The sequence below is a fragment of the Rousettus aegyptiacus genome, unplaced genomic scaffold (genome assembly GCF_014176215.1).
Source record: "Rousettus aegyptiacus isolate mRouAeg1 unplaced genomic scaffold, mRouAeg1.p scaffold_m13_p_7, whole genome shotgun sequence".
In the NCBI taxonomy this organism is placed as follows: Eukaryota; Metazoa; Chordata; class Mammalia; order Chiroptera; family Pteropodidae; genus Rousettus; species Rousettus aegyptiacus.
The window spans coordinates 15,307,440-15,334,031 of NW_023416310.1; the positions used below are offsets into that span (position 1 = coordinate 15,307,440).

The 26,592-nt window shown below is 37.1% G+C and overlaps 1 protein-coding gene and 1 long non-coding RNA gene across 2 annotated transcripts in view; both read left to right on the top strand.

Moving 5' to 3' along the window:
• BABAM2 (BRISC and BRCA1 A complex member 2) overlaps positions 1–26,592 on the top strand; it is a 342,513-nt gene that overhangs the window by 114,332 nt on the left and 201,589 nt on the right. The window lies entirely within an intron of this gene.
• Positions 8,233–25,862, top strand: LOC118605033. Its single transcript, XR_004951867.1, has 2 exons — positions 8,233–18,992; positions 19,038–25,862. It is a non-coding gene; the product is annotated as an uncharacterized LOC118605033 (long non-coding RNA).

The following is a 26,592-nucleotide window of genomic DNA, read 5'->3' on the forward strand; positions in this document are numbered from 1 at the left end:
ACCAATAAGATATGTATGTGTAAGAGGAGATTTTAAGAATTAGCCCACTTGGTTATGGAGGCTGAGAAGTCCCATAATATGCCTCCTGCAAACTAGAAAACCAGGAAAGCTGGTGGTCTATTCAGTTCAAGTCCTAAGGCCTGAGAACCGGGGTGGGGAGGTGGGGGTGCTGGTATAGGTCATGGAGTCTGAAGGCTGGAGAATCAGGAATTCTGATGTTCAAGGGTAGGAGGAGAGAGAGAGAGGTTGGGGGAGGAAGAGGGAGAGATGGAGAAAAAGAATATGAATGCACCCTTTCTGAGCCTTTTTGTTCTGTTTGGGCCCTCAAGGAGTAGATGGTGCCCATCCCCACTGGTGAGGGTGGATCTTTTTTGCTCAGTCTACTGATTTAAATGCTAATCTCTTCCAGAAACACCCTCATAAACACACCCAGAAATAATGTGTTACCAGCTATCTGAGCATCCCTTAGCCCTGTCAAGTTGACACATAAAATTAACCATCACACGTTTGTAAGGCTGCTAAATTTGTGACTGGAGCCATTAACTGAAAGATAACTAATGTATAATTTAATACAGAGAGCAATTTAGGCCTAGATTTTCAGGTATTCTGGGGCATAGAAAGCACATTTCAAAGTTATCTCCCGAGGTGTATGTTCTTGTGTTTTTCGTTGTACTGTGCGGTGTACCAGAATTCTCTTAGATGCTTATTGGATATTTTCCACCTTGATTGCTGTCATATTAAATGTTAGCCATCTGAAATGGCTTGGTTCCCTGAGATTATTTTAGAAGTCTGTGGAACGTAGGTAAATTTGAGGAGATTGCATCTGTGTTGCATAGTTTTGTCTAGAGAAACTTGTAAAAGTGGGCAAGAAGTTTTAAGGGCCCCAAGGGTTCTTTGACTGAATGGTCCCAGTGAACTTTAAGTCAGTGGTTCTTGGTTTGTGGGCTGTAGTGATACCCTGACCCAGCCTCAGGTCAATGAAATTGGTTTCTGTAGAGGTAAGGCCCAAGTATCCTTATATTTTAAATCTTCCCCAGGTAATTATAATATGCAGCCTGGTTTTTAAATATAAACAATGGATTTCTACATGGACTTAATAAACTCAGATGTAAATGGATTTATTGGCATAATAATGGAGTGACAACAGCCCTCACTAGTACCTCTAGCCTCATTTGTCAATGGGTACGGGAGGTGGGTGATAAGCTTTGAAGGGTGGAGTGAAGGAAGAGAATGAATTTGTATTGAGTAGATGCTGTTTGTAGGAACTGGATCGAGTGCTCTATACACACTGTCTTATTTAATACGCTTAATAACTATGCGAGGTAATTTTTTCCCTACATTTTTTAAAAATAGGTATGGACTCTGGAGGCTCAATAATTTAGTGGTCCAGGTAGCAATCCGAGGAACTGGAATTTGGATACAGCTTTCCCTGACTCCAAAGGCAGTGGTCTTTCCAACATTCCACACTGCAGTAGGAAATATTCTGTAATATTAGATTATTTTACCTTTGGTAGTCTTGAGGTAGAGAGAATAAATGAGTTTGAAGAAAGATCTGAAAATGAGATCCAACATAGATCTGTCTGGAGTGATATTAAGGAAGATCTTACTGTGACCCAGTAGTGACAGAAGGAGACCCTTGAACTGGGGCAGCACCTGTACCCCCTCCCCAGTATCCTGAGCTGCTTATAACGACAGCAGCGGAGTGCCATTCAGAATGAACTTGGCTTGGTTCTTGAGTACCGTGCTATGCAGAACCCCGAAGTGTTGATTTTGACTTAAGGTGGTACTGGAATCTGTAGAGGATTAAACAGGCAAAAAACCAAAAATACAAGGATAATCAGTGTCCCCCAAAACCTTATATATAGTTGACATAGTTAATACCTATTAATTTAAAAATAGTTAAGTGCCAATTTGCATGCTACATGTACAGTAGGCCCCTAAATGAGAAGATTTGTTATGGGCGGAAACGGTTAGAGAAACTTTTGTGACTGAGTTGAGACCTAAACTAGACCTCTGAAGAGGTGTAGCTTTTAAAGGCTGGGAGGGGAAGTGGGACAGCGGAGGTGCCGACGATCACGTCATTAGCAGTGGGGCTGCGTGGGCATACTGGGACTCAGGGCCAGGTCGTGGTCTAGGCTGGAAGAGGAATTTCTTGCAAGAATATAATCAGCGATAACACTGGAAAGAGGAGTTGGGAAGATCTTGAATGCTTGAAGAATGATTTCAGACTTCATTAAGCAGGTAGTCTTAATCTCTTTATACCTTAATCTCTTTATAAAGAGATTAATACTACTTTATTTCCTTGGCTGCATTCCCTCCCACACCTAATCTCTCTGCATTATTACTTTCAGAATAGTCTACTTTAATCTCCTCTTGAAACAAATAATTGCTCCCAAAGCATACCTGTCCCAAGCGGTGCTGTTTTACACTGTTTCCCAGCCTGCGCTATTAATCAGAGCTAGGCAGCTCTCCTCACTGCCCTGCCAGTGCCCTGAAAATTCCCAGAGCTTTCACTTTGCTGCTACTCTCCCCGCCAGCTCCGAAACTCCTACTCTTTCATCTTTTTCTAGAGAATTTACTTAATTGACGTAAGAATGAAGTCCAAAGAAATTCAAATTACTTACCCAAGACCATAAACATTTATTTGGAGCTGTTGACAGAATATCTGATCCTGATTATTGGCAGCTGGGCCTAGAGGAGCTACAAGATGAAGGTGGAGGAGATCATGAAACCAAAGTGAGCCTTTTGAAGGAGGAAGTGTAGTATACAACTTTGGGAAAGCCAGAGTCTGAACTTGGAGGATCCAGTGGAAGAGAATTATGTAGGTAGAAGGTATACAGGAGACCCGGGTTATATAAACCAAAGGTTTTAAAATGTTAATAAAGAAGGGAATGAATGCTCAATTGCCAGTGAATAAATAAGAATAGACCCAAGAAAAGACATTTGATTTGGCTAGGGCCATAGGGATATTGAGACTAGAGAGAACACTTCGGTATTATGGTCAAGATAGAGACCAGATTATTGGTTTTAATGAAGAATGTGAATGAATAGGAAATGTACTCGGTATTTGACAAAATGAGTTGTGGAAATGGGTTAGAAACTTGAAAAACTAAAATGATCGTGTGAAATTGTTAAGAAGAAACAAATGATAGTATGCTGGCCAAAATAATCATAGAGAAGGCTTTTCAGGAAATAGTTTTAATGTGTAATATACTTGAATATGATAATCTCACTGAAAAGTTTAGAGGAAATATTTCTGGGGACAATCCATTTCAAGTGGTATCATTCTTTCATATAGTTAGGAAGAATGGGTAATGGCATGAGTTAAAAGTGCATATGACAATCACACTCTGTGACTTGTCATCAAAGATTGAGTTTTAGTAAATTCGTAGTTTTGAAATTTCTCATTCTTCTTGCCTTTTGCATTCTGTGCACCCATAAAAAGAGAATTAGGCAAATTATCCTCCCCAGACTTTTCTTTTTTGGATGAATTCTTGCATTGTCCTTTATTATTTGGAACTGTTTGAAAGTCCATTTAGTTTTACATATTTGCTAGGAAGGAAACCGATAATTTCTCTCAACTGTTTTCTTTATTTAAAATCCAGCAAGCTTTTTAGGGTGATATATATTGATTATAGTTGTTTCTCAGCAAGCGTAAGATAGCAAATATTAAAAAGCAGTCTGATCCTGATAAATGAGTATAAATTCAAAAGCTGACCTCATAAATATTTTTCTCTAAACCACTGATTTAATGATGCCTCAGAATTTGAGACCTTTTATTTGAAGGAATTTTTTGGATCCAGTAAAGTCACACTTAATAAGCAGCTTTTAGAAATAAAGACTGCTTTAACTCACTCGCGTGAAATCTGGTTTTAAAGCAAAAACAGTCGTCTGTTGCTTGAAAGACCATAAAGAATTCACAGAGAACCCTCATCTTATCTTAAAGGAAATAGTTTCTGTCTAATCAAATGGGAGCGGGCATTCTTTTATAAAAGTAGGAATGTGTACCTGGAAGAAAGTGCCATAAAAGTAGGGTTCTGTTTATTCCTGCAATAAATCTGATTTGTTATGGCTAATTTTGAGCTGAAATTTGCATTTGAGATTTACAAAGAAAATAGTAAGACGGTCTGAAAACTTACTCTACAGGGAACTTCCCTTTATTCTTTTGTGAAGTTGGTGACCCATGACTGCTTTTAGTTCATTGTCCTTGTCCTACCATTCTTCTCTAGATAGAGAACTAAGGCTTAGAGAAAAAATACACTCTGGATCAGAGACCCTAACGTTTTCTCTAAAGAGCAAGATAGTAAAAGTTTAGACTTACAGGCCATATGGTCTTTATCACAAGTACACAGCTCTGGTGTCATAGCATGAAACCAGCTATGGACAATACATAAGTGAACAAGTGTGGCTGGATTCCAATAAAACTTTATTTTAAAATCAGGCATTGGCGGACGTGGTTCCATGGTGTAGTGGTTAGCATGTCTGCTTTATATGCAGAATGCCCTGGATTCCTGCCCCAGTGGAGCCATGGTCCATGGTCTACGGCCATGCCACCCTGAACAAGCCCGATGTCTGATCTTGGAAGCAAGCAGGGTTGGACCTGGCTAGTACTTGGAAGGGAGACCACCTAAGAAGACCGTGTCTGTAGGCATAAATAATTTAAAAAACAAACAAACAAACAAGCATTGGGCTGGATTTGGTCTGTGGGCAGTCGTTTGCCCATCTCCTTTCTAGATTATAAAGTGGGGGGCGATTTCTTCACAAAGGCATCTGGGGCATCATAGAAAGATAAAGAAAGATTTCGTTCAAGGAGTGAGTGATTTTTAATAGCATGCTCTCTTAGTTGATATTTTACTAGCACCTTCACTTGGGTGAATTCTCCCTCTTTTCCTCCCTTCTTTTTTTTTTTTTTTTTTTGTTTTCTTCCTGCCTTTATTTTATCTTCTCTATTACTTTAAAATAATCTGTTGGTAATATATAGTTTACTAAATTCTCTTTCAACTCTTAGTTTCTCTGTTAAAACGTGATCAGGCTATATTATATACCACACCAGATTGCTGACAGTATTAATGAGATAATGAATACAGTGGCACTTAATCTACTTCTGAGCTTGGAATAGATGCAGAATAGAAATGGTTTTGATTTTATTTAGTGATTTAATTTGTATTTCAAAGTACTGAATTTGTTGTGGACTAGGAAAAAAGTATTTCATTGAAATTAAGAGAGTTATGTTCACTGCCTCTCTTTTTCTCTCTCTTGATTTCTCCTAGATAGAATTTAAAACTCAACTTTTAATTCACCCCAAATTTCCAGGTATAATTATGATAATTCTGACAATAGTATCTACTCTTACTAAAAACGAAGTCACAGGCACCTTCTGTGAACTTTCTCCTTTTTCTTTTCTTCTGCTTTTATTTTTAATGCTGTGCCTGTGTTTTTGTTTTCTAAATTACAATTTTAAGATATAGCTGAATCTCAAATGATTATCAGTTGACTTGCTTTGCTACCCTGTCCCCATGTGTAGTGATAGTCTTTCAAGTACAGTCTGCTCTGCTACAGAGCATGCTTTAGTAACATGCATTAGTTCATGCAAGATTGGTAAATACTGGAAACATGTCAGTATAATACAAAAGTTGCCATGGTTTATAGCTGACTTTTCTTAGGACATTAATATTTTGGCCACTAAATAACTGCAGCTACATGCAAAGTACACTAATACAAACGAACGTAGCAAGCCATGAGGGATGTTGTGATTGCATACTGTGTCCATTCACTCTATATCCTTCCACGTGGCTCAGTTTTGCTACACTCTGTATTTATTTCTTGCATGGTTGCCCCTATTTTTGTGGAAAAGAAACAAGACAGTGAGCCAAAGCTGGCCTTCTCTGGCATCATTACATTTTGTCCAAAACCTGCATTTTCACTGCCACTTCTGGGGATGATGTCCCTCTACTCTTTTCCAGAACTCAGTGTTTCAATCTTTCTTTGTAGCACCTTTCATTCAGTTACTTGTACCTTTTTAAAAAGCCTTATATTTACTGTGATAATTCTTTATTTATTAGGAATGTAGCGTGCCATTTTAAATGTATTAGTATTTTTACTGGAATTACTTTGGTTTTTTTGTTTATGCTGTGGTTACAGAATAGTACAGGCAACTGTAAGGTAAGGTCTGGCTTTACCATATTTTTCTGTCTCTTATTTTTAATGTTTAATGTCTTTTAAAGGAATGCATATATCACACTATAGCAGAAACACTTGTACTTTAAAACCAGAAATTCTCTTCTTATACAGACTAGGCATTTAGTCCTTTACACTTTCAATATATGTCATAAATTTTTAAATCCTTCTCTATCCTCATGCTTCTCTTCAGGAAGTATTCTAGATTGTCACTTAACTGTGATGCCCAGAAGTAAGCTCAAAACTTCAGATATAGGAGTGATCAGGTCAGCGTTCATTAGCATTCTGAACTTCATCATTAATTAGTGCTTATTGAGCTCGTTAAAAAACCAAGTCTCCTTGTCTTACTCATCCTGTTTTATGAGTTGGTTTCATAAGGCAAAGTGTAGCCTAATGCCTTCATATTGTCTTTTTGAATTTGCCCTGTTTTTTCAGCCTATTTATGGGGGAGGTATTGCCACCTATAATCCCAAAAGGGAAATATGAGTTGGAACCAAGTAGTAGAGGAAGGGTAATAGGAATTAGGGAATGTGATCATTATAGGTGACCATTTTTATCTGGAGCTACCTTTCTCTATGGTGACATTTTCTCTATCCACACGATAAAGGCACCACCTGGCACCTAACAGGTAGTGTCAGTTTATCTCTGTCTTCTGTTACCAAACCATTTTTATCAATCAAACCTATAACTCAAAAGTAAAATATGGTTAAGTGTGTAAGATGACCGACTATGTAACAATAATAGTACAAGTCATAATTAAGTAGAAGTAGTTCTTTAGTGGGTTGAGCGATTATTCTGGTTGGGAAAATCTTTATAAAGGAGGCGACATTTGGGATAAGCTCTGAATGATTGTTAGTATTGACAGAAGCTAGAGAGAATGAATGAGCATGATTTCAGGTGGCAAAATAGCACATTTGGAGAACAGTAGAACAGTCCAGTTTGGTAAATCATAGAACATGTGCACGGAGTAGTGGGAGATAAGAAAGGAAAGATATTTTAGAGATGTAATGATATGGGTAGAACCTTACATACTCAGCTGAGGAGTTTAATGATTGTTTTGAGTGATTGTTTTGAATAGTACTATGATTAGAATTGTGTTTAAGAAAAGAAATCTGTCAGAAAACAGTATATAAAATGATTGAAAAGAAAGTGGAGGGAAATGAGGCTGATAGTCGGGAATCAGGGGATGTGAAACTGAATGTTAAGGCTCCAAGTGACCCGTGTTTCCGACTTGCTGAAGTTTTCACATGCATAGCTGTGGTGCTTGCTTGCCTATCCCTATGATCAACCTGGGACAATGAGGATGAGGAAGGGGCGCAGGCTGAGCTTTCTAGTCAGTGGTACCCAACGTGTATGTGTTTTGGTTCATGATGAGATAAGTACTGAATTGAGAGTCTTTAGAAACGTTTAAAACAGAATAAGCATATATCTCTTGATTGTGATGATAAAAACATTGAGTTTGCATTATGATGTTAAAAAAGTCTTTTCTAATAACTCATTCGGAGAGGGATTTTGGCAGAATCTTGCCATTGATAGAGAGGGCAGTGTTGTGTATGTTTATATTTAATCCTCGGCCACCCTGTAAGGTGGTACAGTGGATGTCTGTTGTTTCTGTCTGCCTAGCATCTCTCTTCCCCTTCTTCTTGTAATAGTGTTACACATCCATCTTCATTTCTCTGCACCATTCCTGTGATTCTGGTAAAGCTGTACATTACAGTTCTTCTAATGCCTATTACATTCTTCTGCCTACAAGGGATTAGTTCAAGGACTGGAGACATCATCCAAGCTTGCCCAGTCAGAGAGCCTTGCCTAGAACATTTGAAAATTGAAGTAGGAAGAGAAAAACTTTTTCTTGGCTGTGGTGTTTATAAGCTGGCATTTGTTGAGTCCAGGACTGTAGGCAGCCATGTTCCTCACACTGTGAGAAAAGCCTCTAGATCAGCACAGCCCAGTAGAAATATAATGTGAGCCACATATGTAATTTCTAGTAGCCACATTAAAAAATCTAAGAAGAAACAAATGAAATTAGTTTTAATAATGTTTTAACACCTTATATTCAAAATATTACTTCAATATATAATCAAAATTAGAATTATTAATGAGATATTTTATGTATATATTTTGTACTAAGTTTTTGAAATTTTGAGTGTATTTTACTCCTTACCACCTCTCAGTACAGACTAGTCATATTCCAAGTGCTCAATAGCTACATTTGGCTAATGACTAACATATTGGACAGCGCAGCTCTATACTGTGGGAGTGAAGAAAGCCAACATGGAAAAAGAAGTAAAGATGAGAGACAGAGATTTAGAGAGAAAAAGTACCGTCAGTGGTGAGGTTTTTGCTTTTAGTCCTTCAAGCTGGAGCAGCTTTAGCTCCTATAACCAGCTGTCCTTTGGAGCCTTTGACTCTCTCCCATAGTTTCCCAATCGATAATCTTTTTTTGCTTAAGTGAGTACGAGCTAGGTTTCTGTCATGTATAATCAGAAAATTCTTGACTCATTCAGGAAGGCATTATTGTCTCCATTTTTTTTAAAGATGAGGAAACATAAGCTGAGAGAAGTTAGATGGGTTACCCAGGGCGATCTTAATCCAAAAGCCTCTGCTCTTTCCAGCACAAGAGATTGACATGGGAGCTAGGTGTAGAGCAGCCCCTTTTCTCTTCCTAGAGGGGTGGAATTTATTCTTACTCATCTGTTGTCCAGCATAGTTCTTTCTAGCTTCTGACATAATGGAACTATGACTTCTTTTCTGACAGGAATTTTTTGGTGGGTTCACATAGTAGTCCTGTTAACACATTCCACCTCCACCCCTTTCTAAAAAGTGACTTCAGCAAAGTCACTTGGCAGTGAATGGAACCTGCTTCAGTTTTGCATGTCCTGTGGTCACATGCAGGCTGCCTTGTAGACGGTGTTGTAATCCAACCTGTTTCATGTGAAATACTGTAGTCTGTCCAGGAGACTTCAGTAGCACCTCTGCACAATTATGTCATTAAAGAGCAAGACTTATGAGCCCCGTTAAGGCTGTGTAAGGTCTCTTTTCCACCCTTAATAAAGTTAAGCAAGTTCTCATAATAATTTGAGAATGATTCAGCCTTTTCTGTTGCTAACTGATGTTGCAAAAACTCGGAATCAACATGAGGCTATTCTGTTTTTCGGAATTATCCTTTTGAATGATTATAATACTCTAATGTTCAGTTTATAGTTACTCGATTTTAACAAATTGCTATAAACGCATTTGTTGAGAAGTAACATGAATAAAGCTGAAGTTTTGTGCTACGACACCCAGGCAAACCAAAATTTGTACTTGATGGTACATAGCAAAAAGTTCACCTTAATTTATTTAACCTCTATAGCACACTATCAGAAGTTTCTGTATTAAAGGTTAACATAATGACTCAAGGCAGTTTAACTTCAGTGGGTAGTGTAACGTAAAGCACCCTAAATTAAAATGTGCGAAGCAAGAGTGCCATCTCGTCTACAAGTGCGCTGTCTCAACCTGCCACCGCCATCGCATTTCACTCAAGAATTCCATCCATGCCTCTTTTATGCCATGTATTAAAGATAAGAAAAAAGACAGTAGGCTCACACCGAGAGCCTTCCCGTTCACGGTCCCGTCCTGCTCGTGCTTCTCATCCGGTCACTAGCAGCTGGCAGCCAGTTCTTAGTGCCAGAGGAACTCTGCTCTTGGGACCCTGGCCAAGGCCCGAGTGACGCTTTGGATCGGATTCTCCTTTAAGCTCCTCTCTATTTTCTAAGCCTAACGAGGCTGATTCTTTCCTTGCTTAGATGCAGGATGTAGATGTTGGAAAGAAAACTACACCCCAGTTTGGAGGGGCTTCTCAGGTAGCTGGCAATGTTCTATTTCTTGCCCTGGGTGGTTCAAAAGGGTTTGTCTTTTAGTAAGTCACTAAGCTATGGACATTTTTGTATAGGCTTCTGTATTTGTATTTTTCATAAAAGGTAAATTAAAAAAAATAAAACAGTATATTGTATGTAGTGAGTTTTAAGGAATTATATTTTCTCTCCAGTTACTCTGTCTAGTCTCATCATTTGCTAAGAAACCCAAGGCTGTGAGACCTATAATATTATAAGACAATCTCCTTCAGAGCCTTCCTGAAAAGGTGTCCATTCATTCATTCAACAAATATTTATTGATTTCTTACTGTTTGTCAGGCACTGTACTTGATGCTGAGGATGGATATATGATGGAAAACACGAAAAATGTGATCACTGTGCTTTTTAATCATATCAATGATATCATAAGTTAAAAGACTAGTCTTTAATACTGTTTGGGAATATTGTCATGAATATTTATATTTATATCCGATGCTATTGACATTTTTCTTGGTAGACATTTATCAGAGGCAGTATAGTAGTTATCTACTACTGCGTAATTACTCCAAAATTTTGTGGCTTAAGATAATAGATATTCGTTATGTCGTGATTTGTCTGGATAGGAATTTGGGAGTGACTTAGCTGGGAGGTTCCAGCTCAGAGTTTCTCGTGTAGTTGCTCTCAGTATATTGGCAGGGGCATGTAGTCATCCGAAGGTTTAACTGGGGCTGGAGGGTCTATTTCCAAGATGGCTTACTCACATGGCTGTCGGCAGGAGAGCTAATTCCTCTTCGCTTGGGCCTCTCTATAGGCCGCTTGAGTGAGTGTCCCCACAGTGTGGCACATGACTTCCCGCACAGCAGGCAATCCGGGAGAGTAAGGAGGAAGCTTCAGTGCATTTTATGACCTAGTGTCTGAAGTCGCACACTGTCATTTCCTCTTATTCACTTCATTAGAAGAGGTTAAATCCAGACCACACTTAAGGGAAAGATAATTAGGCTCTACCTCTTGAAGGCAGGAGTATCAAAGAATTTATGGGCATGTTTTAAAACCACCACAGGTGGTATGTGGGTAAATAGGTAGAGAGAGAGAGAAAGGCAGATAAATACTAGGATCTAAAAGGTTACCAGCATTAGATTATCCCTGTATCCTTCTACTTACAACAACGTTACATTCCACCCATACTGAAAAATTAGCCTCAACATTTCATACTCTTTCTTGGTTTTGTGCCTCCCTCCATCAGGACTACTTTACATAATAGTTTCTATCTGTTGAAATCCTACCCATCAGATGTGGCTTTATACCACTGTCACCTCCAGGAAGAGTGAACATTCGAGCAAAGGCCTAGAGGTAGACAAGTTTGAATTCCTTTCAAGCAAGAACAAGGTGATTGAGTGTGGAATGCCAGATTAAAGGGTTTGAACTTCATTTCGCAGACACTAAAAAGTCATTTAAGGTTTTAAAACAAAGGCAAGGCACAAGCCAAGTGGTGCCTTAAAATTTCACTGGGGATGGTACATGGAGGCAAGGAGCACAGGTTAAAGGAGACTGTGGTTTATTTACATCATTAGCACACTATCAAGGATTGTTTCCTTGAACAATCTAGAAGTGAAGTGATGCACTGGTAGCAATACAAATAGGAAGGAAGGACCGATGTTTATGAGTTTCCAAAAGTTCCTTGTGGAAGATATAGTCTAATTCACCTTGGTATTTCTCTGCATTCTAGGAGTGCCCTGAACACAGTATGTACTCAGGATGAACTTGCTTTTATAAAAAAAAATATGTATGTATGTGTATATAGTATATATAAAATGATTTAATGATAATGTAGATGAGTTCTTACATTATTCAAGCATACTCTACTTTTTCTACTGATTTTTTTAAAAAAAGAAACATGATCTACAATTATAGCAATTAAAATCTTAAATCTAAAGAAAACATAAAGGAATTATAATTCTAGAACTCATTCTATTTTTATTCGGTACATATATTTTACTTGATATAATGAGACTAGCCTATTAAGGAATAGAAACAGATTTCTGATTATGTAATAGCCTGCAATTATTTTTATGGCTATTGCATTCCAGTCTTCTTATGCAATATTTACAATGTACGTGTGTAGCAAGGGTACAGCATACAAGTTCTAACAATCTTAACTGTAAATCAGAATCAAGTCACGCAAGGTAACATTTGTGAACTTGCTTCACTGATGGCAGACAACCTTTATTAAGGATACATAAAATACTAAGTTTACAACTCTGTGGTAGTTCTAGGGTTTTAAGTTCTAAAATTTAATTATCTCCTACCTCATAATTAATTCTTCCGAGACATTTTGATATTGGTTTAATTTGAAGATGGGGAAAAGCTCATTACACTGTAAAACAAAACAAAATGTTTCAAACATTGTATGAATGTGATGAGAACTTCAGCAGATTATGGCTACAAAAGATTATGATTCAGCCTGAAAACATAACCTATGGAAAATCATCAACTGTGCAGAATGAGCTCTTCCAGATGACAGATCTAAGAAAACCTGCCAATAAAAGATAGAATGCTAGAAGAAAAAGAATCCCGTTGACTTTCAACATATGGCCCCAACACTGACACATCTTATAGTTTTTAGTGAATAGCAACCCAAAAAAGTGGGTTGATAAAACCGAAAAAAGAAAAAAAAAGGATGCGTGAATTTGAAAAATTCTGCTCTGATTTTTTTTTTTTCACTTTTATTTCAAAGGATATTTTTAATGAAGTGTATATATGTCCGTGTATGAGAGTGGTGAAGGAGTAGGTAGTAATTACATTTTCACCTTTCAGGGTAATAGAGACTCCTAGTAAACTGAAAATAAAGACAAATATCCATGTAAATTCATACATTAGGGAGAAAATTTCCATCGGCACCTGTTATCCTCCTTATTGGTTCTCTGTACTTCCTGCATTTGTTTCCCCCACCCCTCCAGTCTTCCCCCAGGGGTTCCTCTTTTTATTCCTTTCTTTAGTTCAGCCTTTTTGCTACTACTTAAAAAGCAAGGGGCCACTAGAGATTATCTAGTTTATTTATTTATTTTTGGTGTTAGATTATACATTATATCTGAATGTTGTGTGATGAGTTATATCTTATGTGTTCATTTTTACTTTCATTCGATAAATATTGAGTACCTGTTATGTGACAGCCACTATACTAGAGAAACCTATAATTTACAGGCTGAATCCTGTCTGATGTATTTCCAGGATACACATTTGGAATACTCCATGTGTTTGGAATATAATGGGTCAAAGAGTTACAGCAAGTTAAGTTTATAGGACAAATCTACTTCTAATCTTCCTTTCCTTGGAATGTAACTGATTTAGGTAGATATTCCCTGTAGAGAGCTCTGGGTTTCTCCTAAATTCCACTACCATGGGAGTTGTGCTGCTGATTTAGAGCAGGAAGATTAACCGCCAAGTAACTGCAAAGCTGCGGATAAATGCAAACACACGAAAATGTCAGTATTCCTGCTCTACTGCTTACTTTGGTTTCTTCATCTGAAAAAAACTGAGGACATAACTACCTACTTATGAGGGTGATTGTGAAGATTAAATGCATTAATACATTTAACTGGTTAGTTCAGTGACTGCCACAGAGCACTCTATACATGTTGTCTATTATTATTCCTATTACTATGATATAAAAATTCTTGAAATAATAAGACAAATATTGACTAATTACTATGATTTACACAACATATCCAGGCCTAAATATTTCATAAAATTATAGAACTGCAACAAACTAGCATGGAGTTTGATGTCCTCAAAGACAGTGGAACATTCTTCCTGAGGGATATTGGGCAAGAGGAAGTTTTATAGAATGTTAGAAAAGGCAAGTAGAGATGGGGCGTGATTGTTTATCCTGTTGGGGATTTCCTTATAAGGCTAATAGGCCCTATTTTATAGGGTAAGGTAGCTAGCTAAAGCTGAGTTGGAGGATTGTGATTGCTGTAGGCCGACTTTGGTTTAGATTTGTGGCATGGGCTCGGCCATGGGGCGGCCTCCATCTTGTAGGTCCTGATGTACAAATTAACTTTATCATGTGAAGTAAAGAGTTAGATTTACTTTAAGGCACAGTTTCAAAGAGCTTCCTTAAACCTAATTATAATCAAATTAGTTTTATTTTTAAGAAAATCTTTTAATTTACACAAGTTATTTTAGTGTCTGCTGCCTGCTCCTGGTGCTATGGAATCTTTCCCCTTTGTTAGCTAACCTGACAAGTTATTTGTTTAATCTATTAGAGCTCCTATTCAAATGCCCTATACATGTCTCTCTTTCCGTGGAGGGAAGCTATTTTGTTATCTCTCACCTGCAGTAACCATACCTTGGTTCTCTTTAGAAATACGCAGGAGAGTGTTTGTTTTGATCAGTAAAAAAGAAAACTAAAACATTCTGTCATATAGTAAGCATCAACCTGTCCTATCCGCAGTTCCAGGAAAAATTCACTTATTATTGTAGTCTCTGAAGTACCTGTCTTATCAATCTGAAATTGTCAGCAGCTTGGCTTTGTACTGAAAAAGATATTTTCTTAAAGAGATTATACATTCCTCTCTTTATAAGAGCATTTACAGTTATCAGAACAAAACAATCAATGTTTCTTATGTAAAGTTCACTGAACTTTACTCTCAAGTTAAGTTACACTCAAGATTTGTGTACTTTGGTGTTTATAATTTACACCTTCAAAAAAGATGTTAAGTCACAGTCAAGCCCTGGGCAAGAGCTCAAACTTGTAGTCAGAGCACCTATGTTTGAATTAAAACTACATGCCCACCACTTGCTGTGTAACCTTGGCAAATTAAAAGTTCTGAGCCTCAGTTTTTTTAATTATGAAATGAAAATAGTAATATCTGTTTCAAATGTCACCTTGGTAGAGAATTCTCCCTTGAATCCATGTACCCTATCCCAAGAAGTAACCACTTCCTCCCTCTAAAAGTAATCACTACCCTGAGTTTTAGAAAGAAAACCTTGAGGCCCTTTATGGTTTCATCACCCAAGTGCTTTAACTATAGTCGAGTCTTAGCTATTGTTTTAAATTTGACATGTCTTTTTAAGTCTCTTTTCAGCTACAGATTCTTCCTTTACTTTCCTATTTTCCTTAAAATTGTTCATTAAAGATCCCAAGTCATTTACTTGTAGAGTTTCCCACGGTCCAAATTTTGCTGATTGCAGACTCGTGCAGTTCAGCATGTTACTATGTTTTTCCTGCAAACAGGTAGCCGAATCAATAGGCTTTATCAATTCTAGGTTAGTTCCTTTGGCAAGACTATGGGTGGTGGTGCTTTTATCACAAAGTGTATAAATGTTGGGGTGTCTGTCTTTTTTTGTAATGTTAGGAGCCATTGATGTTTAATGCTTAGATCCATTAATTCATTGGAGGTTGCAAAATGGTGATACTATAATTTTATCATTCTCTTTCTGTTAATTAGCTAGAATAATTTTATAAGGAGATGCTTCCTCTCATCTACTATTTGATTATCCAATAGTTCCATTCATATTGGAAACGCAGGGTAAATGTTTGATTCTTTCTTATTACTTGCAGGATAAAAGTCAGTTATCCTTAGAAGTTGACTAATTAATTGTTTATATATTCAAATTAATTTTGAACTCATAACTTTAAATATATTTGGCCGGCCAAATTTAAACCATCCCATCTTTGGCCAGTGTAACCTTTTCATATTGGTTCCTGAGTCCTTTTGACAACTCTATTAATCTTTGCTATCTGGTATGACAAGGTGTTTGAAACTCATATTGTGTATTTCCTGACCCAAATCTGAAGCCAACCATTTTCTAAGACATGCTAGTTTCTTTTAATGGGAAATATTTCACTATCACAGTCTAGGCTCTTGGGGTGCTCATTGCTACTGGATTGATTATACTTAGTTTCTAGGCATTTTCATGGTACAGAGTGAGGAAATATATACTTAACATGTTTAAGAAACTTTTGTCGTGAAAAATTTTGAACGTTTACAAAGGTAGAGAGACTAGTATGTTGTACCTGCATTTAAATCATTACTTAGTTTCAATAATTATAAACATGGGCAAATCTGTTTTAACTCTACCACCTCCTTTCCTATCCCCCAACTGAAATATTTTGAAGCAAATCCCATACATCATATAATATTATTTATAAATACTTTAGTTCATGTTCAGTTTTCAATGCCGTCTTCTCTTTCCTCGTCTTTGACTCTGTGATGGAATTGTCTGCTACAGACCTGGCTCTGCCCCTTAGCAGGTGGGACTTAAATTCTCTAATCCTCCACCTTCTCATCTTTTGAGTCTGGGAATGTTCTGGAGGATTTCCAAGGTTTCACACTATTATAATTTTTCTTTTTAAAAATAAAAATCTGTTTATTTTTATTATAAATACTCATTATGAAAAGATGCAAAGAGTATAAATGTATGTAAAATAAAGGGGAAGATCCCTGAAATCCCACCCCCTAGAAGTGACCATTATTAATAATATGAAATCTTTTAATTCAGACTCTTGATAATTTTCTTAATTGGTGTCTTCCCATTAACCACATATTGTGGACCAGCCTCATCCTTAAAAAAAAGAAAAGATTGTGTAGGATTTAGGATTCCATTAAGTGAATGTGCCATAATTTAACTAATGTCCTAGTGCTAGATATTAAGATTGCTTTAATTTTTTTTTTTTTTTTTCAGGTACAGGGAAAGGATTCTTAGTGCTTCGGTAGAAATATCTGAACACACATGTATATATCTAATTACTAATTTAGGGTAAAACCTTAGAAGCAATATTGGTACATCAAAGAATATGTGTACACACACATATCTTATATTGTATACACACGAACATGTAGAAATATAAAATAATATATATATGTTTTTTTTTCCTTCAGAAGATTGTATCAGTTTACAGTTCCTCTAATTTTTATGATTGGTGCTCGAAGGCTTGGTTTCACTTGGAAGCAAATTGCTGGGACTATTAGGAGTTGGGATTGCGGACATTAGGTAAAGCATAGATACGAGTTTATCTGTGACAGATTACCATTCAGGACTTTTCAACCCAGCACTACTGACATTTTTGGCCAGATAATTCTTTTTTTTTTTTTTTTGTAAGGGGCTGTTCTGTGTATTGTAGGATGTTTAATAGTATCCCTGGTCTCTACTCACTAGGTGTAGAACTCCCGCCTGCCCCCAGTTGTGACAACCAAAAATATCTCTAGACATTGTGAAATGTCCCCCGGAGGGCAAAATCTCCCCAAGTTGAAAACCACTGAATTTTCCCTCCTATTTTTGTTTCTATAATGCAAGCCTGTTAAATTTAATTCTCAGTCTCTGCATACCAATTTACATAATGATTAAATTCCTGAAAAGTAGTTAAGATGTATTTTCTCATATCTATTGCAGCAGTTTGAGGGGAGAAACAGTCTGGGTTAATTTCCTTTGGTAAAATCATAGACTTTCTTGCCTTATTCCTTTAACAATAAAGAAAATTTGTAGAAAAAGAAACATGTTGAAAAGTCGTTCATGAATGCAGTAATTTACAGTGTTCGGTTTTGGTCACTGTCAACCCAACACGTTACTTAAATTCGATGGTGGTGTTCTGCTGTGCTCTGTCCTCGCCTTCTCGGCGCGGAGCTGACTCTCCGCGTCAGCCGTCCTCCCTTTGTCGTAGTGAGTCTGAGGACCCCAGCTTTACTCCAGTAGTGATGGCCCTTTACTTTACTTGTCCATTATTTCACTTAGGGTTCAATTCCCCCGCCCCACAATCACAAATGCATTCAAAGAACATAATCTTGGATTATTTCACCTAAAAAATTGCATATGCGGTATTTCCATTGGAGTTGAAACTGGTAAAGTTGACAGAGACCAGATTTTGAATGTTGTAGAGAGCAGACTGCATTTTGTCAGTTTAACTTTTCAAATCTATTTGAAGTGGTATGTAAAGAAATAAGAATCATTCGTTGCCACAACTTTATTTTTGTGACAGGAGCCATGACAACAAAGTTTTTCTCTGACCCTGATTTACATTCTAGGATTCTAGCCTCTGCTTCATCTCAGTTCCTGCCTAAGATTTAGGATTGCCAAGTGCATTTTCCAAATGGATAGCCAATTACAAACTTTGGGAGGTGCTTAAAGTGGGCAGAAATGCTGTCTACAATAGGGTGATATTCCCAAATAGTCAGGCCTGCTTGACCTTGAGATTCTTCCTGGCACTCAACAAAATCAAAAAACAAAAAACAACAACTTGATAATCTGCTGTGCTTTGAAATCCTCCTCTCTATTTATTTATGTGGAAACTCAAATTCAGAACTTTTTGTCATTGTTGTTCAGATTAATGTCTCATGGAACCATACTGAGTTCTTTCTAATCTCTATTCTCATATTTGGATGCCATTGATACTTATATTTCTTCATTCAACAGATACAGAGTGTGTTAATTCTGAGACAGGGGGCAAGGACCAATGTTTATGAAGCAAAATCCACATTTAGCCCTTTGTAGAAGTGTGTGTGAAATTTTGAATTAAACAGAATTTCTACTTCCCTAACTCTTCCTAAGAAACAGTACCATTATGCTATTGGTAAATCTTCAGTAGGCTGATTTCCCTGTCTGTGGACTTCTGCATCCTCTTTTCTTTACTGCCCTCCAAGGCTTGGGGAAGGGTGGGGGTGGGGAGTACTTATCTGAGGGAATGGCCACCCAGTCAGATAAGGATATGTGTATATGTGTGTGTGTGGGGGGGGGGGGTAGGGTTGTATCTGTTCACCACCCAGAGACTCTTTATCGATTTGGACAAATTTAGATTTTCAAGTTCTTGTTTGAGATATAAATTTTCCTTGACAATAGTCAAATTTATCCTTTTAGTGTACGTTTAACTAAATAGATATTTGAGATCATGCTTCTGCCAAGATTTTTTGGGAATGGGAGGTTTGATACAGACCAGGAAAAAAGAGGGTAGTTTTTGAAGGAGTTCCCCCGCACATGCCTAAGGTAGCCACGGTAGTTTTTGAAGGAGTTCCCCCGCACATGCCTAAGGTAGCCACAGATTGTTCCCAGTTCATGGATCCTTGGGACCACATCTGCATTGAACCTAAAGATTTTCCATGCTTACTAAGTGAGGAAGCCAGCTGTTGCCTTTGCCTGCTCCCATTTTTAATACAAAGTGCACCTAATACAGCTAATACAGGTTCTAACAAGCAAGCCTTTTTCTGGATCACAGCGGTAACTTTTTGAATTTAGGAGAGTATGCTGGGACACACAGTTTTCTAGGTTGACCACACCTCTGTTTAAAAGCTGAGAGGGCTGCCTTTTTAAAAAAAATGCAGATTAACTTGGCCTTCAGGCTCCTAACAAGTTACTGGTGGAGCCCCACCCCAGCAGTAAACAGTGGCTCCCTAGTACACAATGGCATTCCCTCCTGGGCAAGGAAAATTTGTACTTAGTTAAGAAAGGATGAAAGTAAGGTTAAATTTGAAAGCACATTGCACTATCTTATTGCCATTTCAAATTCTAGCTACCGTAAAAACAAAGACTGTGTGCCTGCCCTATCACCTACATTTGCTTATCATACAAGTCTTCATAGTCTACAGTTTTTAACAGATATGGAAAATAGTTTTAACTAATTGTTCAAATGCAGTATGCAGCATTTGCTACTTGTTCTTAAAGAAGTTACTACAATAGTCAGCTAACTCAAATTGAGTGTTCTTTAGCATTCTTGTAATCATAATAGAATCATCATTTTTACTACTAGAACTCTCTACTTCCATATTGTTTCACGTATGTTTCATCATTTATTGTATACATTTTGTATTTTATATCATATAAATTGTATGTTGTAGGTTATTAGGTTTAATATAATTTTTGAAATTTTAGGTAGAAAATTTCATTTGTTTTGGAAAATTTTAGATTAAAATGTTTGTGGGGATAACTTGTTTCAGTAATTTAACATATGATTTGAGATCGTTTAAATTTTAGATGACCACTTAACATTTTTAGTAGAGAGTTTTATCATCTCAATTTTTTATCTTAATTTGCATGAAAGTTTTTCTGTACCATGATCTCTTCAAAACAAAGTTCCTTATTCACCTTTGTATCATCAATACCTAATTTAGGTGATCAGCAGTGTTTATCAACTTGAGATATTCTTTCATTACTTGGAAATTGACTCTGGGAGTAAATGACTTAGAAAATCTACATTCTCTCACATGGTATGGTCTTTCATTTTAAGAGATTGACCAGACCTTTCAGATTTTAGGTTTTGGAGATACTACTAAAATTACCCAGAGCGTTGCCAACTTACTGACAATAGAATTAAATACAATTTATGAGACTGGAGAGATTGGTTAATTATAAAAGTACATAAATACTTGTGACAACAAAATGTATAACTTGTATTTGAATATCTTCCTATAGCATATATAAGTGAAGTTTTTCCTCTTTAAGGACTAAAGTTTTAAGAGAAGTTTGCTTCTTTGTTCTATATATTTTAAGAATTTAAAATATTTTTATAGGATGTATAATATGCTATTAAAATTGTAGTAACTTTTGGTTTTTATTTCATAGTATAATTATCCTTGATTACAGACTTCAAAAGAGGTAGAACTGTTTATCTCACAAAAAAATTTTGCATAAGTTTCTGGAACTTACATTCTAAGAATAGAGATTATCCTTTTGAGGTAATTTAAACCTAAATAAATGTTATTTTAGAGAATAATTAAGTTTTTATTAAGGATAAGTGTCTTCGGTATTGAAGACCACCATTCTTCAGTATGGTTTGTTGTGAGCACCCAGAATGTCCAGCAATACCATATTTCATCATATTGCTTCAATTCTTTTCCTAACCTCTCTTTCCACTCCCTTAACCCTGCCCCGAAGAAAATACTCAGGAAATATAACAAGGGCACCATATCATGTTATAGGACTTTCTTTCTTTAGTCCTCTTGAGTGCCAGTATCTTGGGAAGGTAGGATGATGTTAAATGTAATTTTCCTGAAATTCTTTATTATGTCAAGAAAATTAAATGCAGAGAAGAATCGAGGATGACCACTAGGTTCCTTGCTCAAATAACTAGGTAGATGGTTGTGCTTTTTGCCTCGAAGGGGAGGATTGGTGCTGGGGAGGGGTACAAGTTTGGGGTGGGGTGAGCAGGTTGAGGTGTTGATCAAGAATTCCAGTTTGGACATGGCAATTTGGAGCTGCCTCTTAGACATCTAAGTGGAGATGTCCGGTAGGCAGGATATGTAAGGAAGTGTTTTGCATGAAGACATTACTTATACCCATTGGAATGCTTGAGCTCACCTGGGGAGACTGTAGAGAGAAAAGAGCCCCAAGTCCTGAGGGATATTCAAAGGTTATCTAGAGCAGGGATCTGCAATCCCCAGGCCATGGACCGGTCCATAGACTGTTAGGAACTGGGCTGCACAGCAGTAGGTGAGCAGGGCGGGCGAGCCAGCAAAGCTTCATCTGTATTTGCAGCGCTAGCATCTCCGTCTCAGCTCCACCTCAGATCCTCAGGCATTAGATTCTCATAGGAGCACTGGTCCCTGGTGCCAAAAACGTTGGAGACTGCTGATATGGGAGAAGCAGTCAGTAAAGACTGACAAGAGTGGTTGGTAAAATGGTAGAAAAACCAGGATAGAGTAGCAGTGCAGAAGCCAAAAGAGGAAATATTCCAGGAGAGAGCTTGGTGAACTGCGTCTAATGCTGCTGAGCCCTGATTAAGAGGAAAACAGTGTTAAAGGGATGACGGCGAGCTTGTTTTTTCTGCCTTCATTCCTTCATTTGTTCATTTCTTAATTATTCATCAAACAAGTGGTTCTCAACTTAGATCTTAAACTTATTCATATTGCAGCATGAACCATTTTTCATCAATTTTTATGGCAACTTTGACATACAATTTAACATATACTCAAATTGGAGAATATTGATCTCAACTTCTTTAGCAATTTACTTTCTAAGTTTAATATAGAGAAATTGCAGAGAAGAAAAACATCACAATAAAAATCCTTTCTCAAAAACCATCAAGTGTGCCAAACTCCAACAACAGAAATTTCAAGATGGCAGATAATTGAGAGGGGTGACAGTAATGGGGTCTAAGCAGGTGGGGAATACTCAGGCACTTTTTTCTATTTAATATGCTTCTTTATCTGCATGGTGGTTCCATGGTATTATATTAGTGTCTGGATATGTATCAGTGTCATTGAAGAAAAAAACTTGCACGGATCTCCAAAGTCTTTAGAATTTGATGACTCCAAAGTTTTTTCATTTTCTTTTTCTTGTACAATTAAGGTGAGAATTAGAAAAAAAAAAAAAAAGCTCTTTGCTTCCATTAGGAAACCTAGCTTACTCAAGTTTTATGATTAATTGTAGAATTATAGTATTATTAACTTATTTAAACTTTATTTCATGTAGTAAAAACATTACTTTATTGCTGATAAATATGACCATTGTTTATGTTTTCAAATAAAACTTTGAACTCTAGGTCCTTTGGTCAGGCATCTTTCCTTTGTAATTCTTTACATGAGAAGTTGAGAGTTTAATTACATTTTTGGATTTACAGTTCTTATTAAGGAATATAATTCTCTATAAATGTAACATTATCTTTAATACGAATTAAGAGTGGGTAGATTTCATTTTATTGATTGAAACAGTATAATAGACATTAGAAAGTAAACTCTTCACTCTTTTTTTCTCAAATGAACCCTTTCTGAAGAAGGCAGAATTATCCTAATGTTTTATTTATAGTGGCATAAACAGTAAAAGTTATTTTATACTGTTTTGCAAATTTAAAAAATATTTTATAAATATAAGAACATTTTTATGTTACCTCAAAATCAATCATGAATCTAGACTCATAGTTAACTTTATGCTGTAGATATATTTCTACAGATTTAGTACATTTATTTTGCATAGTAAATTCTTAAAAAGAAACTGCAGAAGCCGATCGTTTAAGTTCTTCAGCTAATCCTTCTCTAAAATTAATAACTTTCTAAGTTCAAATTTTTAGTTTAGATTTTTCAAAGTAGTTAACTTTGGGTGCCCTCTGAGTTTCAACCTTTTTATCTCTAATTCCAGAATTAGACTAGACAATCTCTGAGGTTCAGCCTTAAAATTCTATGATGCTCATTTAAAACATAGCTGTACCATACACATACAGCATTTAAAAAAAATTAAGAATTTGTGTATCCTTAAATGAAAGCAATACTAGAGCATTGATAGGAAAAAAGAGAGGGTTTGACTCCAGTAATGTAGATATGTCTATTGGGCAGACTGCTTGAATGAGGCAGAAGAATCCATAGATTACCTTTCCTAACTTAAGGGGAAAAGAAGTCTCCAGAAATAATAAGAGAGACAGTACTAGATGAGCTATTTGTCTGCTGATGGCTTTTTTTTTATTATTATGTTAAAATACACATAACATAAAATTCACCATCTTAACCATTTTAAAGTATACAATTCAGTGTTTTAAATATATTCACATTGTTGTGTTGTGCAGCTACCACCACTACCATCTTCATAACTCTTTTCATCTTGTAAAACTGAAACCCTATACCATTTAAGAAGAACTTCCCATTCACCCCTAGTCCCAGCCCCTGGAAACCACGATTGTACTTCCTGTCTTCATGATTTTGACTACTGTTAAGTACCTCATATAAGTGGAATCATATAATATTTGTCTTTTAGCTTATTTCATTTAACATAATGGACTTACGATTTACTCATGTTGTAGCATATTGCAGAACTTCTGTCCTTTATAAAGGCTGAATAATATTCTATTGTATGTATGTACCACATTTTGCTTATCCATTCATCCATCAGTGGACACTTGGGTTGCTTTCATATTTTAGCTATTATGAATAATGCTGCTATGAATGTAGGTGTACAATTATCTCTTCATGACTCTGCTTTCAATTCTTCTGGGTATATACCCTAAAGCAGAATTGCTGGATCACATAGCATTTCTGTTTTTAATTTTTTGAGTAACTTGTCATACTGTTTCCCATAGCAGCTTTACTAATTTACACTCCCACCAGCAGTGTATTAGGGTTTATTTTTCTCTGCAACCTCTCCCACACTGTTATGACTTGCCTTGTTGAGAATAGCCATTCTAACAGGTGCAAGGTGGTCTCTTATTGTGGTTTTGATTTGCATTTCCCTAATAGCTAGTGATGTTGAGCATCTTTTCATTTATCTATCGGCCATTTGGGAGAAGCAACACGTCTGATTAGGGGTTAATACCCCACATATATGATAAACTCATACAACTCAACAGCAGAAAACAAACGAGTGGATTAAAAAATGGGTAGAGGACCTGAATACAGACTTCTTCCAAGAAGAGATTATCTTTGATGTACAAAATTTTAAAAATTTCATGAAGTCCAGTTTTTCTGTTTTCTGCTTTGTTACCTGTGCTTTTGATATCATATCCAAAAAATCATTGCCAAATCTAAGTTTGGGAAACTTTTGGCCTGTGTTTTCTACTAGGAGTTGTATTGTTTTAGGTCTTACATTTAGGTCCTTGATCCGTTTTGGGTTAATTTTTATAGTGGTGTTAAATAAGGGTCCACTTTCATTCTTTCATTCTTTTGCATATGTGGATACCATTTCCCCAGCACTTTTTATGGTGATGGTTGTTGAGTAACAATGAACAAAACAAGTAACCATGTTGTGAGAGACCAATTCATGCCTTTAACTTTTCAGTGCCCTATAGGACACGTTGTTCAGAGCATGGTTCAAATAGAAATAAAATTGTAAAGCCATTTAAAATTTCTTTGGCATTCTCATTTTAAGTAGCCCTGTACAATCATATTAATTTCATTGCATCATTGAATTCTCTATTTGATTAACTGGTGACCTAATTTAGTAAACATTTGTCAGGCTATGTCTTCCCTGGAGATATATTAAGCTTGAAGCATGTAAGGCATCTTTTCCCCTTCAAACAGCATTAAGTTAGGAAAGTGTTGTGGTAATATTGTGAGCACAATTGTCTAAGAACATTAAGAACCTTAGTCTGGATCTTTTATAACCATAAAAGGCAATGTGTCATGCTTTCCTGTTTTGCATGGATGAGAAGGGAGTAAAAAACACCAAAAGAATTTTTATTGCATAGAAATATTTCCTTCCTAGCAGTGTGTGGAGCAATAATGAGCCTAAAAAACAATCTTATATAGTAGTGGAAGAGGAAGGCAGGGAAACGGGGTGCAGTCACACAGCCGCGAGGGCCGGTGTCGAAGCTCCTGACCGAGCCGGAGTTGCCGTCTGCTTATCTGCCGGGCGCTTCGCCCATTGTGTGCTTCTCTCACAGCCACCCCCCCCCACCCCCCCGGGCGGGCAGGACGAGCAGTGGCTTCCTCTCTTTTAGAAGAGGTCCTTGTCAAAGTCTGTGGTGCAGATAACCGATGCCGACATGCTAGGGCCATACTTCCCTAATTGCCAGTCTCTGGCTAAGATCAGAGAAGTCCGTACCCATTGTATTGAGATGTTTTCTGTGAGGCAAATTACTCAGAACAGAAAGTTTTGCTTTTAGTGTATCCAGGGGTACCTTAGACATTGTAGGTCATCATCAGTGAGAGTAATGCACCCCAACTATGGATTCAAGAACAGCTTAAATGGTTGTCACACTTCAGCACATCTTAAGAGCCCACATTTTCCAGCAGCCTAACTTACATCGGGCCCCTCTCCTGTTACGCTGTGCTCCTCCCACTCCTTTTCCTACCATTTCCCTCCTTTCATTCCTGAAAGAGTTTAGGTTGCAGAACAGAGATGACCGTGAATTGCTTTTCAGCCTTTTGGCTAAGATCAAGTGTAGAAATGACTGTGAATCCTTGTTTAAGCTAAATTAGAAGAGCCCCGTGGTTTCTTTAGTGTTGGTAAACCATACCCTGCTATTCTGTGGGTGTGGAAATGATGCGGCTCCGAAAACGCCACAGGGATATGTTTTATCAAATGCTCTTCTAAAGACATTTTACATGCAGTTTATTTTTTAAACAATTCTGCATCGTGTAACAATTAAGGTAACAATATATAATGTGTTTTGTGCTCTTTAGTAATGAGGCGAATAGTAACACAGTGGAGACAACCTAGAGCTGTTTATTTTCTTTAGGGGAGAGGAAACAAATTTTGAGACTAAACAATAAGTTCTGCCTAAGATTTCCTGATGTGATCATGGCATATTGCTGTGGAGGGAGGGTGGGGGGGGCACACAAGCCATTCACTCTGATATCAGTACTTTGAAAGCGAAGAGCAATTGTTCTTCAGCACAATGCATTTTTGAGTTTTAGGTTAAAAGCGTCGCATTCCTGGAAGGACGCTCCAGTGTGTTCTCAGTGCAGTTCAGATAAGTAAGCGGTGCTGGCTCTCTGATGTGGCTGAGAATTGGTGATGCAGAGCTTTAAAGGAAATGTTCTAGAGATAAAAGGATGGAGAGCAGAAATGTGGGAGGGGGAATACTTTATGTCATCTCAGTCCTTTTAGTGGTTAAGAACAGCACAGGCCATCAAGTCACCCCTGGGTTCCAGCTTTCTCACCGACTGACATTGGGCAAGTTCTGTAACCTATTTATGCCTTTGTATCCTCCTCTCTAAAATGAGTG